Source organism: Bos indicus, chromosome 22 (genome assembly GCF_029378745.1).
Source record: "Bos indicus isolate NIAB-ARS_2022 breed Sahiwal x Tharparkar chromosome 22, NIAB-ARS_B.indTharparkar_mat_pri_1.0, whole genome shotgun sequence".
Taxonomy (NCBI): Eukaryota; Metazoa; Chordata; class Mammalia; order Artiodactyla; family Bovidae; genus Bos; species Bos indicus.
Window position 1 is genome coordinate 13925098 of NC_091781.1, and position 14900 is coordinate 13939997.

General features: G+C 39.4%; 1 protein-coding gene and 1 non-coding gene across 12 annotated transcripts in view; both read right to left on the bottom strand.

Moving 5' to 3' along the window:
* The window catches only part of ULK4 (unc-51 like kinase 4), a 521313-nt gene that overhangs the window by 182357 nt on the left and 324056 nt on the right, over positions 1-14900 (bottom strand). The window lies entirely within an intron of this gene.
* On the bottom strand, positions 3959-4031 carry TRNAG-CCC (transfer RNA glycine (anticodon CCC)). The gene has a single exon. It is a non-coding gene; the product is annotated as a tRNA-Gly (tRNA).

A 14900-nucleotide genomic window follows, 5' to 3' on the forward strand; every position in this document is an offset into this window, starting at 1 on the left:
GGACGTAAGTCTGACTGAACTCCGGGAGATGCTGATGGACAGGGAGGCCTGGCGTACGCAATTCATGGGGTCGCAAAGAGTCGGACACAACTGAGTGACTGAACTGAACTGAAGTTTCTGATTTATTCTGGCCACCTGTCTCATGGGCTACAATGTGCTTTTCTGATTTAAACAGAGATGCTGAATTTCAGCAACAGGTAAACCTATTTTTCTGTGTGGCCAAAAATGAGGGTCTAGTTGCATACTTGAGAGGTAAAAGTTTTGGGCAGAACGAACTCAATTATAAAAACTACTGAAAGGAGAAGTTTAACACACTTAAGGGATTTATGCACTGAGGCACATGAGAATTTTGATTACTCAGAGACAGCTAAAAGAGCTTAGATTAATTTAAGCAAGTACACCTGGAGCAATTTCGGAATGTGAGAATATACAGAAGTGGATGCCAACTTCATTCCTGAAACGTATCATACAATATCATTTATGACTAATACTAATAGTAACTTTTATTAACTCAGAGGGGCAGAAAGTTTCCAAGTTTTATCAGGAAATTAATGGGAAAAGAACAATGGATCATTCAGCTCCAAGACCCAGGAAAGCGTTGGAAGAGAGTGGGATGGAGGAGCAGGGAGGGAGTGGGGAGATCTAAGGTCCTCCTGCAAAGCCTGAGAGCTTTGTCTAATTTGGCTCCAATAACAACACAGCATTTGCAGAATTATGGAGGGGCTTTTATGAGTGGGACCCTAAGCCAGAGATATGCTCTTGAGGGCCCAGAAGATTCCTTCCCCTGCCATCCATCTCCGAGCTGGTAAGAGTGACATGCATCAGTCAATCAAACACTGGGTCATTTGCAGTACTTGGAGCACTTGTGATGTAAATTTCATTGTGCCAGACAATGAGGGGAAAAAACTCAAAAAAAAAAAAAGTTCCTTCCCTTCAAGGCCCATTAAAAAGACATCCATATGTGATTTTCAAGTTTTCAGCTAGTCCTAGACTTTTGTATTTCTACAGAGGAGAATTATTTTATCACGCTGTTTCTGGAAAATATGACTAACAGTTTTGAAGCTACTAATTTTATGTCGAGATTTAAAGTTCATAATTGTTATCTTTGGAAAATATTATTTGATCTACAGTATGTCCAATTCAATTTAATAAAATCATTTTATAACAGGGGAAAAAAAGATAACCACATGTGAAACACATGAGAGAATAAAACACTAGCTTGTAGCTACCAGTTAGAGAGCAAGGATCAATGGAAGGATGGAGCAAGCATTTATAGGGAAGGAGGGATGGGAAGTGACCTTGGGAAGACAGCAGGGTTTGGACAGGCAGGAGGGAGGAGGAGGACCTCACTAGTTTTAGCCAAGAAAGACAAGAAAGATTTCCAGTTGCGATTTGAACATGCCATAGTCAAGAGATTATGTGAGGCTAGAATATAGAGCCTGTGAAAAAGAAGCTGTAGTCAGATTTCCAAGGCAGGAGACCCTAGATTTTATCCTATAGGCAATCCAAAGTGGCACAGGTTTCTGCCATTGGTTTTGTTATTATAAAAGCAATATATACTCATTACGGACAAATTAACATTTTTCTTGTTTTTCTTATACTCTGTAAGTATTCAAATAATACAACTATATGTATTTGTACATAAAATGTATGACATAGATGATTAAAACTTCCCAAACATTCCATTTCCTCAAAACTCATGTTCCTTAACAGCTTGTTATAGAGTCTTTCTAGGCATGTGAAATTATAAACACACACATACATACATGCATGGAATAGATTCTGTTGCTTTTCACTGAAGAATCTACCAGAGACATCTCCCCACATTATACAAAGTGCTAACCTGTTCTATTAAATAGAATATGCAGACAGCATCTCATTTTTAAAATAAAATTCCATAATAAAGTCAATCCCAAGCAGGAGAAGCTGAGAAGTTTGGCTATCGCCTGGCTGCTGTGCACTCTGCACAAGGTGACTGTGTCCCGGCGCTGTGTTCTTCCCCTGGAGCTCTAGAGGCAGGGCAAGGAAGGAGAGAGCTTCATCTCTTGGGGGAACACACTTTAACATCTGAAACAGGAGAATAGCAGTGGTGATGGATCATCTCAGGGACCGAGGATGCAGGGCCACAGCAAGAAAGGAAAGGAAAACGATGGGCAGAAAAGAGAAACTGGGAGGAGAACGGCTTCCGGGGCCACCTGTGGGCCCCTGGTTCCTCCAGCTGTTTCTGGGGCCCAGGAACGATTTGCCTTGAGTTCCATCACTCACCCTCGCACCTGAAGACCTCTCACTCTTCCTGTGGCTAGTTTGAGTTGTTTCTGATACTCTGTTAAGAGTCCTAACCGATACAGTGACTGGGACTTTTTAAGTCTTCTTTGAATGGGATACATTAGAAGTCTTTCAATTGTCAACCTTCACATTACTCAGTTCAGTTGCTCAGTCGTGTCCAACTCTTTGCGACCCCGTGAACTGCAGCATGCCAGGCTTCCCTGTCCATTACCAACTCCTGGAGCTTGCTAAAACTCATGTCCATCGAGTCTGTGATGCCATCCAACTATCTCATCCTCTGTTGTCGCCTTCTCCTCCTGCCTTCAATGCTTCCCAGGATCAGGATCTTTTCCTGAGTCAGTTCTTTGCATCAGGTGGCCAAAGTATTGGAGTTTCAGCTTCAGCATCAGTCTTCCCAATGAACATTCAGGACTGATTTCCATTAGGGTGGACTGGTTGGATCTTCTTGCAGTCCAAGGGACTCTCAAGAGTCTCCTCCAACATCACACTCCAAAAGCATCAGTTCTTCAGGGCTTAGCTGTCTTTGTAGTTCAACTCTCACATCCATACACGACTACTGGAAAAACCACAGCTTTGACTGGACAGACCTTTCTCTGTAAAGTAATGTCTCTGCTTTTTCATATGCTCTGTAGGTTTGTCAAAGCTTTTCTTTCAAGGATCAAGCGTCTTTTAATTTCATGGCTACAGTCATCACCTGCACTTATCCTGGAGACAGGAAATAAAATCTGTCACTGTTTCCATTGTTTCTCCACCTATTTGCCATGAAGTGATAGGACCAGATGCCATTATCTTCATTGTTTGAATGTTGAGTTTCAAGCCAACTTTTTCACTCTCCTCTTTCACTTTCATCAAGAGGCTCTTCAGTTCTTCTTCACTTTCTGCCATAAGGGTGGTGTCATCTGCATATCTGAGGTTATTGATATTTCTCTTGGGAATCTTGATTCCAGTTTGCGCTATATCCAGCCTGGCATTTCACATGATGTACTCTGCATGTGAGTTAAATAAACAGGGTGACAATATACAAGCCTTTACATACTCCTTTCCCAATCTGGAAACAGTCCGTTGTTCCATGTCCAGTTCTAACTGTTGTTTCTTGCTCTGCATACAGATTTCTCAGGAGGCAGGTAAGGTGGACTGGCATTCCCATCTCTTTCAGAATTTTCCACAGTTTACTGTGACCCACACAAAGGCTTTAGCATAGTCAACAAAGCAGAAGTAGATGTTTTTCCTGGAACTCTCTTGCTTTTTCTATGAACCAATGAATGTTGGCAATTTGATCTCTGGTTTTTGATGTTCAAAAACATCTTTTCTTGACTCCATGCATTATCACTGTCCTGTTCCCTTTCTTTCAATTTATTTAGTTTTATTTTTATCAGAGTCTCATTGTACTCCCAGGTCATCCTTCTCTCCCCAGAGGCAACTAGCTTTGTTTTTACTTGATCATTTTATTATTTATCTCTGTCTTACTAAATAACACACTTGCATTTTTTAAAATTTAGACATTATCTGATGACTTCCTGCCATGCAGTGATGAAATAAATGCAGCTGTCTTTCCCCACCCCCACCTCACAGGCACAAAATCCCCCTCTCTATGATTATCTCTTACTTTTTTATAAAAAATTATTTATTTATCAACATGTGGTATCTCTTAGTTGAGGCATGTGGCATCTAGTTCCCTGACCAGGGATTGAACCTGGGCCGCCTGCATTGGGAGTGCAGAGTCTTAGCCACTGGACCACCAGAAAAGTCCCTATCTCTTACTTTTAATCAAATTATGTTCTGTGATTACACTGCTATGACTGTAAACATTATTCCTAAATAAATCATAAAGAAAACTATGATTATTTTTCCTTTTCTGGGAAACTTCTGATTTCCCCTGGAGTTAATAAATTAACAGATTTGACTCTTATTTTGATGGTATTCTGAAAATGTGGTAGGAGAAACAATAATCCCCCTCCCCAAAGACACCCATGCCCTAATCCTGCAAACTGTGAATGTTACCTTATAATGGCAAAAGGGACTATGTAGACATGATTAAGTTAAGGATCTCATGATGGGGAGATTATCCTGGATTATCCAAGCAGGTCCAACATAATCATAACGGTTTTCATAAGAGGCAGGAGGGAGATGGGAGCTAGTAGTAGGATACGTGACAACAGCAGTGAGAGGCTGGAGTGATACGAGGGAGCGGCCACAAGCCAAGGAATGCAGCAGCTTCCAGCAGCTCTTCAGCTTGGGTTTTCAAGGGAGGGAAACAGAAGCCTCCAGAAGGAGGAAAGCCCTGCCAAGAGATGACTTTAGACTTCTGGCCTCCAGAACTGTAAGAGAATACGTTTTTGTCTTGTTGTAGGACATAAAATCCGCAGCTTTGTTACTATGGCAACAAGAAACCAATACCCAAAGGGAACAAAAGTTCCTTTCTCTTGGCTAGTCTGTCATCTTTACCAAGAGGCCCTCAGCCACTGTGCCTACCAATGAGATGCCCTTTTGAGCTCACATCAACAGACCAAAATGTCAGAGAACCCAATTTGAGAACATTAGAGATATTCTATATCCTGTACATCGTTCCGTGGGGGAAAGCTCATGAACTGGTTCATTTGTGGTTGGTCAAAAATGGAGAGCAAAACTCTTATCATTCAAGTAATAGCAGAAAAAGCACAACTGACTGGAAGCCTGGAGACGTGCATCCCGGTCTCAGCCCTCCAGAATTTAACAGAGTGACTGTGCTCAACCCACTCCTTCTCACCGGGCCTTAATTTCCTTATTAGAAAATGATGACGAAGGAGCACTAGGTGACATCTGAAGTTTCTGTTAGCTCTGATACTTTGTAATCATTAGTCACAAATGTAGCAAATGAATATTGTTTTTCTCTAAACCTATTAAAACTCTACATGAAAAATTATTTTCATACATTACAATAAAGACTCGTGATAACAAACTGTGAGTATTAGTACAATAAGTAAATCAATACATCAAAACTCTACACTAACATTTAGATATTAGAACTAGCCAGAGAAACAGTAAAAACAGCAAAAACCTATATGGCTCTTAGTCATGTGCCAGGTACTGTTCTTAGTGCTTTAAACGTTATCTAACCAAAAAGCTCCGTAACAGCCCCATTTCACAGATGATGAAGCTGAGGATGAGAAAGATGAGGTGCCTCTGCCAAGGCCATCTGGTCGCATGGTCTGCACTACTACTATGAAAGAATGCTATTCCGTAACTGAAATGACTGGAAAGGGAAAAAGAGGAAAATACAACTATTCAGTCTAATAGATGAATGAAATAAAACACACCCAGATTTATTTCAAAAGGAACAGATATAAGATAAAGTTAATGGGGAGGGTTTTACATACCAAGTTGAATCTCTCCCACAGAGAAACAGAAAGGGCTATAGCATAAGTAAACAAAAAGAAGGGAGAGAAAATCGCCATGGCACCAAGACACTCTGCCTTGAAAATCAATTTGCTTCATTAAAATCTTATTTTGTGAAAGTTATTTCAGCATCTGTATACAGCAGGTCTATTATCCCATGACAGTCTTCCACATCAGTGACATCTTTCCGCATTAGTTAATTAACAGGTGCCACTCACAGAGCCAGCCCATTCTAGCTGACGGTGCAGAGATGCAGAGCAATATTATGCATTCAGCACCAGTGCTGTCAAGTAAACGACAATAATCAGTAGGGAATGCATTTCATTTTCCATTTTCTGGTGGAGAAAATAAACATTAGGGAAGAATCTGATATGCAGCTTTTATATATCACATTTCTGAAAAATCTGAAGTCATGTTGGAAATCAATTCAAGATATAAGAGAACTTGTAAAGACTCAAATACGAATGTAAAAGATGAGGCTGGAAGAAATAACCATAGGAAAAAAATATATGAGAAAGACTGGTTAGAAATAGAACACACTACTCATTCTTTACCCCCTTGCACTTGACCTCTTCATGGCTCTTGACACAAATGATCTTTTGAAAAAGCTGCTTTCTTCTTGGTTTATAGGACACCCCACTCTTCTGGGTTTCCTCCCCACCCACTCCTTTTCAGTTTCCTGAAGCGTTTTTCTCCTTCTCCCCACAATCAAGGCGTGTACCTATCTGATGAGGAGTCTGTCTTCCCTACTAGCCCATATATTCTCCAGGAGCAGGAGACATCCATTTGGGCTATTCCCCTCTCACTTAAGCCTCACACAGTCCCTGGTTCACACTTGGCACTCAACAAACATGTGTTGAGTAACTGACATTACAATAAAATCGAGTGATGAAGGATTCATTCTAGAAATTCCGAGCTGATTAATCATTAGAAAACTCATTAATAAAAGATGTACTTAGCAGTGTGTGGGAATAAACAAATACCACCCCAATGAGAACAAGCAGAGGTTATTCACAACCCGCTAAAGCAAAGGAGTCAGCAACCATCAGTTGCATTTGGCAAAGACGCAAAGACAGGCAGGGGAGAGGAAAAGCTTATTTTTTTTTAAAGTTTCTTTTTTTTTTAAATTTTAATTGGAGGCTAATTACTTTACAATATTGTGGTGGTTTTGCCATACATTCACATGAATAAGCCATGGGTGTACATGTGTTCCCCATCCTGACCCTCCCTCCCTATCTCATCTCTCAGGGTCATGCCAGTGCACCAGCCCTGAGTCCTGTGTCTCATGCATCAAACCTGGACTGGCGATCTATTTCACATATGTTAATATGCATGTTTCAATGCTATTCTCTCAAATCATCCTACCCTCACCTTCTCCCACAGAGTCCAACAGTCTGTTCTTTACATCTACGTCTCTTTTGCTATCTCACATATAGGGTTGTCGTTACCATCTTTCTAAATTCCATATATATACATTAATATACTGTATTGATGTTTTTCTGACTTACTTCACTCTGTATAATAGGCTCCAATTCATCCACCTCATTAGAACTGATTCAAATGTATTATTTTTAATGGCTGAGTAATATTCCATTGTGTATATGTACCACAGCTTTCTTATCCATTCGTCTGCTGATGGACATCTAGGTTGCTTCCATGTCCTAGCTGTTATAAACAGTGCTGCAATGAACACTGGGGTACACGTGTCTCTTTCAATTCTGGTTTCCCAGATATGATATCCAGCAGTGGGATTACTGGGTCGTATGGCAGTTCTATTTCCAGCTTTTTAAGGAATCTCTACATGGTTCTCCATAGTGGCTGTACTAGTCTGCATTCCCACCGTGTAAGAAGGTTCCAATTCTTCCACACCCTCTCCAGCATTTATTGTTTGTAGGCTTTTTGATAGCAGCCATTCTGACTGGTGTGAGATGGTACCTCATTGTGGTTTTAATTTGCATTTCTCTGATAATAAGTGATGCTGAGCATCTTTTCATGTCTTTGTTAGCCATTTGTATGTCTTCTTTGGAGAAATGTCTGCTTAGTTCTTTGGCCCATTTTTTGATCGGGTCGCTTATTTTTCTGGAACTGAGCTGTAGGAGCTGCTTGTATATTTTTGAGATGAACTCTTTGTCAGGGAAAGCTTTATAATGAAAAGACAGGAAGGCTTTGCGAGTGCACTGATTGGACATTGTTGGCATGGGGAGGCTGGGGGTGGCAAGGTCCCTTGTTATTGTTTGGGGGAGGATATTTGGCTTTCTATGACTATTCCTGAGATGGAAGCAGGGAGGAAAATTAAGGAAGTTAAATCCTGACTGATTTGGGATACGGAGGTGGTGGTTCGGCATTTGAGACTGGACGGTGCAGAGGTTGTGAGTCAGAAGTCTATGTTCAGATAGGATCTGATCACTGCCCAGTCAGCAGTAGAGATATGTGGATTCAGGTCAGGAACAAGAGGATGCCTACACTCACAATTTTCATTAAAAATTCTGTTGGGAAACAACAAGGACCTACTGTATAGCACAGGGAACTATATTTAATATCTTACAACAACTTATAATGGAAAAGAATCTTTAAAAGAATAAATACATATGTATATACACAATATACACACACATACACAGAACTGAATCATTTTGCTCTATACCTGAAACTAACACAAAATTGTTCGTTCACGTTTGTATACAATTTTGTGTGAGCAAAATGATTCAGTTCTCTGTGTGTGTGTGTGTGTGTGTGTAATTGTATACAAACTATACTTCAATTTAAAAAACAAAAATTCTATTGGATAATCTAGCCAAGGTAACAATAATAATAGTTAACTACTTTGGTAGTTAACAGGCTTCTTTAAAAGCCTGCATAGGGAAGAGACTTATGAGATTTAAAACCATTAAGTAGAATTCTGTATACTGACATAGAAATATGTCTATGGCATATTATATGGAACACCCAGTTAATAAATAATACAGAATAATAGTATATATACTATAGGCATTTAAGAGTAATTTTTTCTTGAACACTTCATATTTTTCAGCACAGTGCTATTTTATACACTTTACACACATCTTCCCCAGTCCTCCGTGGCCACCCATGACTGCAGAGGCCCCCTCATCCTTCACTCCTGCCTCAGCGTTGTTCCTACTGTTCTTTCAAGCCAAGGTGGTCCATCCTCATCTACCTAAAGCCTCCACTTCACTCAGCAGGCACATTTGCACTCACACTTCCTTCTCCTTTGGGAGTTCCAATTATGTCAACCACCCTTCCAATATCATCTTGCAGTACTACTTATCTATTTGCATAAGGTGCTTCTTCCCAACTAGACAGCACATTCCTCAAAGAAAGAACTTACAATGGAATGAAAAGTACATTTAAAATATTGGAATGTATATAGTCGAATTGAACAGAGTGCTTTCTGTGAGTCCCATAATGTCTATCAGGGCATTGGAAATACAGGTTTTCAGGAAATACTTACTTGTTCAGAAACTGCATAGATAAATGAATATGTAAATTAATTTAGATAAGAGGACAATAAAATCACTGGCACTTGAGGGTATGGACTACATCTTCTGCATCACTTTACCCAGAGGCCACTTCAGTGGCTAACACCTACCAGCATTTAATAAACATCTGTGTGAATGACAGTAAGAAAAGTAAGTAAACAGAGGCAGGAAACAAGACTTAGGTGAAGGTTACGAATATCAACAGATTAGAATTTGTTGAGAAAAGAAAAACGTTCAGTGTAAGAGACTAATAGCCACTTAGAAGATGGAATTGAAGACATGATTCTGCTTACAACAGCAACAAAAGAAGATGAGATACTTAGGAATAAATATAACAAGGACTTTGCAAGGTCTACATGAACAAACTCATAAAACACTATCAAAGGACACAGAATCTGACAGATGGACAAACTGAGTCCTAACATGTTTCTAGACAGAAAAGCTCAAAATCATAAAAATGTTGATTTTTCCTAAATTCACCTATAAATTCAAAGTAACTGCAATAAGAATAAGCAATCAATGTGTTTTTTGAAACTAGACAGGCTAATTACGAAGTTATTATGGAGGGGAAAAAAAAAAACAAAATAGCAAGGAACCTTTTAAAAAAGGTAAAATAACTAGAAGCAAGAATTATCCCAATCAAATATTTAAATACATAAAAATACTACAAAAATTAAAAGTTTGGCATTGGTATTTGAGTAAATAAACCTAAAGGCAAAAATGAAGAGGTCTGAAATCAACACAAAAATACACAGAAATTCAATATGACTTCATTTCAGATCAATTCAGATCAATGGAGAAAAGATGGAATATTCACTTAATAGTACTGGCATTACTGAGTAGTCATAAATCCTACTTTCACCATTTAAAAATCAAATAAATTCCAGGTGGATCAATGACTTAATAATCGAATCTAAATCCATAAATGTAACAGAATAAAAGTGAACTTTAAAAATCAAATAAATTCCAGGTGAATCAATGACTTAATAACCAAAACTAAATCCATAAAAATAACAGAATAAAACAGAACTTGTAAGTTTAGAGTTGAGAAAGTATTTAATGTAACACAAAACTTGGAAGCCTATAAACTATATAAAAATCTCTTATTTCCATAGTAAAATATAACATTAACAAACAACATTAAAAGTCAAACATGTATAATATCATATAAGAAACGAATCACCAGTTCAGGTTCGATGCATGATACAGGATGCTCGGGGCTGGTGCACTGGGATGACCCAGAGGGATGGTATGGGGAGGGAGGTGGGAGCGGGGTTCAGGATGGGCAACACATGTACACCCGTGGCGGATTCATATTGATGCATGGCAAAACCAATACAATATTGTAAAGTAACTACCTCCAATTAAAATAAATAAATTTAAATTAAAAGAAAAGTCAAACAACAAAGTAGCAAATACGTGCATAACACATCACTGGGTCAATCTTCATTTATTTGTAAAGAACACTGACAAGCCAATAAGAAAATGCTAAAATCATAGAAGAAAAGCGGTCAAAGGAAATAAACAGATACACTTTTCAAACAGAAACACAAATGACTCTTGAATAAAGGAAGAGGTACCTGTAATAAGTAAACTCCTAAATTTAAACAGAGAGGACTCTGACATCCAGTCATGATGCTGTAACTGGTATCAAATTAGTCCTTCTACCATAAATAATGTTAAGCCTAGACAAAATGAATGACACAGTTGTTTTTCAGATGTGCGACAAGGAGTACAGGACTCTGGTTCCTGAAGAGAGGGAAAATGCATGAAATGAGCTCTGTAGTCACCCTGGCATTCTACCTAGAGAAACTTTCCAAACTAAGCACAGGGTGGTAGGGCCCCAGGAGAGCATGGCAGACTCACTTTGCTGAGGAGCAGGAGAATAAAGCTAGGGTTTGCTGAGGCAACCAGAGCTTGCCTGGCAGAGTACTGAAGAGCGTGGAGCTGCCCAGAAAAGAAGCTTCAGGAATCTGCATCGTGGTACCCTGAAGTTTTTGGCCAAATACTGACATGTTCACTGGATGAGATTCCAGGAAATGTGATAGAGAACAGCACCCTGGAAGCTGGGGGTTGATAGAGAGTATGAAGATTGCATGGAGCTGGGAGAACATGAATTCTGACAATTCAGAGAAGACAGGCCTTGTCAAACAGACTGAGTGAGTATTCAACTGGGACCTCAGAAAAGCCACACCTTACTGATAACTTCTGGTAACAAAAATTTAAAACAAGCCTTGAAACAATCAACCAGAACCAGCAGTAAATACAATGATAGCCAATAAAGAAGTCAACATTCTCTAAAGGAAGACAACAAAATTCAGATTCACGATACAGCCTCCAGAACAGCTACCAGGCAATGATAGCTGTTTTTGCATATACGATCATATATGCAAAAAATCATGGAAATGTAAGCAATAACCAAGAAAAGAAATACCAAGAGTACACAGGGTTTTAAAGCAGCAAATGAAAATATATTGAAAGACATATAAGATCATTCATATGATCATAATGAATTAAGAATCACAATTCTTCAAGAAATAAAACCTAAAAACAAAATGTAAATTCTAAAATTAAAAAGTACATTATTGGAAATGAAACATTCATCAGGTGCAACCAAAAGTAGACTAGAGGGCTTCCCTGGTGGCTCAGAGGTCACAAATCCACCTGCCAAAAACAGGAGACACGGGTTCAAGAAGACCTCTGGTCCGGGAAGATCCCACATACTGCAGAGCAACTAAAGTCAGGTACCGCAACTCTTGAGCCTGTGCTCCAGAGCCCGGGAGCTGCAGCTACTAAAGTCTGCGTGCTCTGGCGTTCATGCTCTGAAAAAGGAGAAGCCACTACAATAAGAAGTCCGTGCACTGCAACCAGAGAAAAACCCGTGAAGCAACAAAAACATAGCAAGGTCAAAAATAAATAAATCTAGTCTTTCATAAAAGCAAACCAGAAACAGCAGCAAAAAAAACCAGTAAGCAATAAGATAGATCTACAGAAATTATCCAATTTGAAAAAAAAGAAAAAAACAAAATTAAACTTAAGGTCAATGATTTTTACAGACTACTATATTGAACAACCACAGAAAATGCATTCCTTAACAGTACATACACATGAAATCTTCAAGACAGACCATGTGCCAGTTCAAAATAATAATCTTCAAAAATTTCAAAAAGCTGAAATCTTACAGTGTTCTTTCAACACAATTGGAAATAAACTAGAAATCAGTAATAATAATGTATTCAGAAAACTCCCAAATATATGGAAATTAAACAATATACTTCTAAAATACCCATGGATTAAAGAGGGAATGAGGGAAATTAGAAAATGTCAAAATGATTCAAGGAACACAACAGTGTTTAGAAAAGATCTGTAGCTCTAAATGCAAGTAAAGAAGAAAGCTTTAAAAATCAATTCTATAAATTCCAATCTTAGGAATCTTGGGGGGAAAACATCAATTAAGCCGAAATGAATGAAACAAAAGACAAACATTAGAGAGTTTCTTCTCTTAAAGACTAGTTAATTGATTAAAAACCCAACGAAATTGAAGGAAAAGAAAAAACACAAATTAAAACCACAACGGAACACTATTCTTTAATGAGAAGTAACACAATATTGACATACAACGCAACACTGATAAACCTCAAACAGTGTTCAGTTAAAAAAACAGCCAGATGCAAAAAACTATACTATCTTGGCATGTATGAGAACGTGCTAAGTTGCTTCAGGTTGTCCGACTTTGTGTGATCCTACGAACTGTAGCCTGCTAGGCTCTTCTGTCCAGAAGGAAATGGCAACCCACTCCACTGTTCTTGTCTGGAGAATCCCAGGGACGGGGGAGCCTGGTGGGCTGCCGTCTATGGGGTCGCACAGAGTCGGACACGACTGAAGCGACTTAGCAGCAGCAGCAGGCAAGAATACTGGAGTGGGTAGTCATTCTCTTCTCCAGGGGATCTTCCCGACCTAGGGATTGAACCTGTGACTCCTGCAGATTCTTTACCATCGGAGCCACTAGGGAACTCTATACTAACTTTATACTATCTTGGATGGTATCATTTATGTGAAATGTTAAAAAAAAACAAAAAACAAATCTCTAGAAACCAAAAGCTCAAATGGGAAATATAGCCCAACAAAAATTTGCCGTAAATTTCACACCTCTGTATTATATTGTATTATCAAATTTAATGACAATTTAAATATCAAGCTTAATTAAAACTGACTCTATTACATGTTCTTACCACGGGATCACTTCACTCATTCATTCTGATATTCTCTTGCCAATACTTTTATTAAGTTTGTGTTCTTGCATGAAGTCTCTCAGTCGTGTCTGACTCTTTTCGACCCTATGGACTGGGATGGATTGCCATTTCCTTCTCCAGGGGATCTTCCTGACCCAGGGATCGAACCTGGGTCACACACTGCAGGCAGACTCTTTACCATCTGAGCCACCAAGAAAGCCCTTTATTAAGTTAGAACTCAATAAATATGAGTAAAGTGCAATTGAACATTGTTTTTTTTGTGTTTTTTTAAAAAGATTTTTGGCCATGCCACATGATTTGCAGAATCTTAGTTCCCTGACCAGGGATCGAACCCATGACCTTGGCAATAAAAGCATAAAGTCCTAACCACTGGGCCACCAGGAAATTCCCTCAAATTTTTTTTTTAATTGATAAAAACTCTTTTGTTGGGAAGTATCACAAGGAACCTCAATATACAAAACAGATGAGAACAGAGGTGCTCCATGGAAAGAAGAGAAAGAAAGCTGTCTTGCTTATGATCTACCCTTAAATTCCCTCTTCCAACCACGCACCTTCCCCTTACAGTAGTCTGGGTAATCATAAGATGACTACACCAAAGACCAAAGAAAATAAATATCTGCAAAACCTTTGAAACATCACAACAGAATGCTAATATTTCCTGGCAAGCGGCAGCTTTTTTCCTGTCTGTAGAGTGCTGAGGCACGACATCTTGGGCAATTTTTTCTTCATTTGAACAGAATATGCAGTGTGCTTCCCTTGTAGCTCAGTCAGTAAAGAATCTGCCTGCAGTGCAGGAGACCTGGGTTCAATCCCTGGGTCGGGAAGATTCCCCTGGAGAAGAAAATGGCAACCCACGCCAGAATCCTGCCTGGAAAATCACAAGGACAGAGGAGCCTGGTGGGCTGCAGTCCATGGGGTCGCAGTCAGGCACGACTGAGCGACTAACACTTTCACTTTTCACTTTCTTGCAGTGGGCTCATAGCCTGGATACAACAAACTGTAAGACGCAAAGGGTAGGAGTTCAGATTTAAACTTCTATGTAAAGTAGTTAAAACTTGAGCTTTTCAGTTGTCCAGTTTCACATACAAAAGAGAATGTACCCACATTTTAATTAATGGTCTAATTCAACAAAATCTTGCCAGCTTTATGTTGAAGACAAAGGCACATTCATGGGGGAGAATAAAATAACACGTGCACGGCACTGAAGGATGAAGAATAAGGTTGTTTGTGACCAGAGACTCCCTGTCTAGGAACCCACCACCCGAATCCTACCCACCTACACTCAGGCTGAAGGACCAAGCCCTCCAGTCCCTGTAACCACAGTTGGACCACAGGCCATGGCCCAGAGTCTCAGAGGTTTCACCCATCTCTCTGCCTAGAAGTTTCCTACATGGGGATTCAGCTCCCCACAGGAGTATACCTCCAGACATAGATCCTCTGGACATTTTGTAGTTGCCTGATCTTGTTGCATAGCTCCATCTGCCTCTGC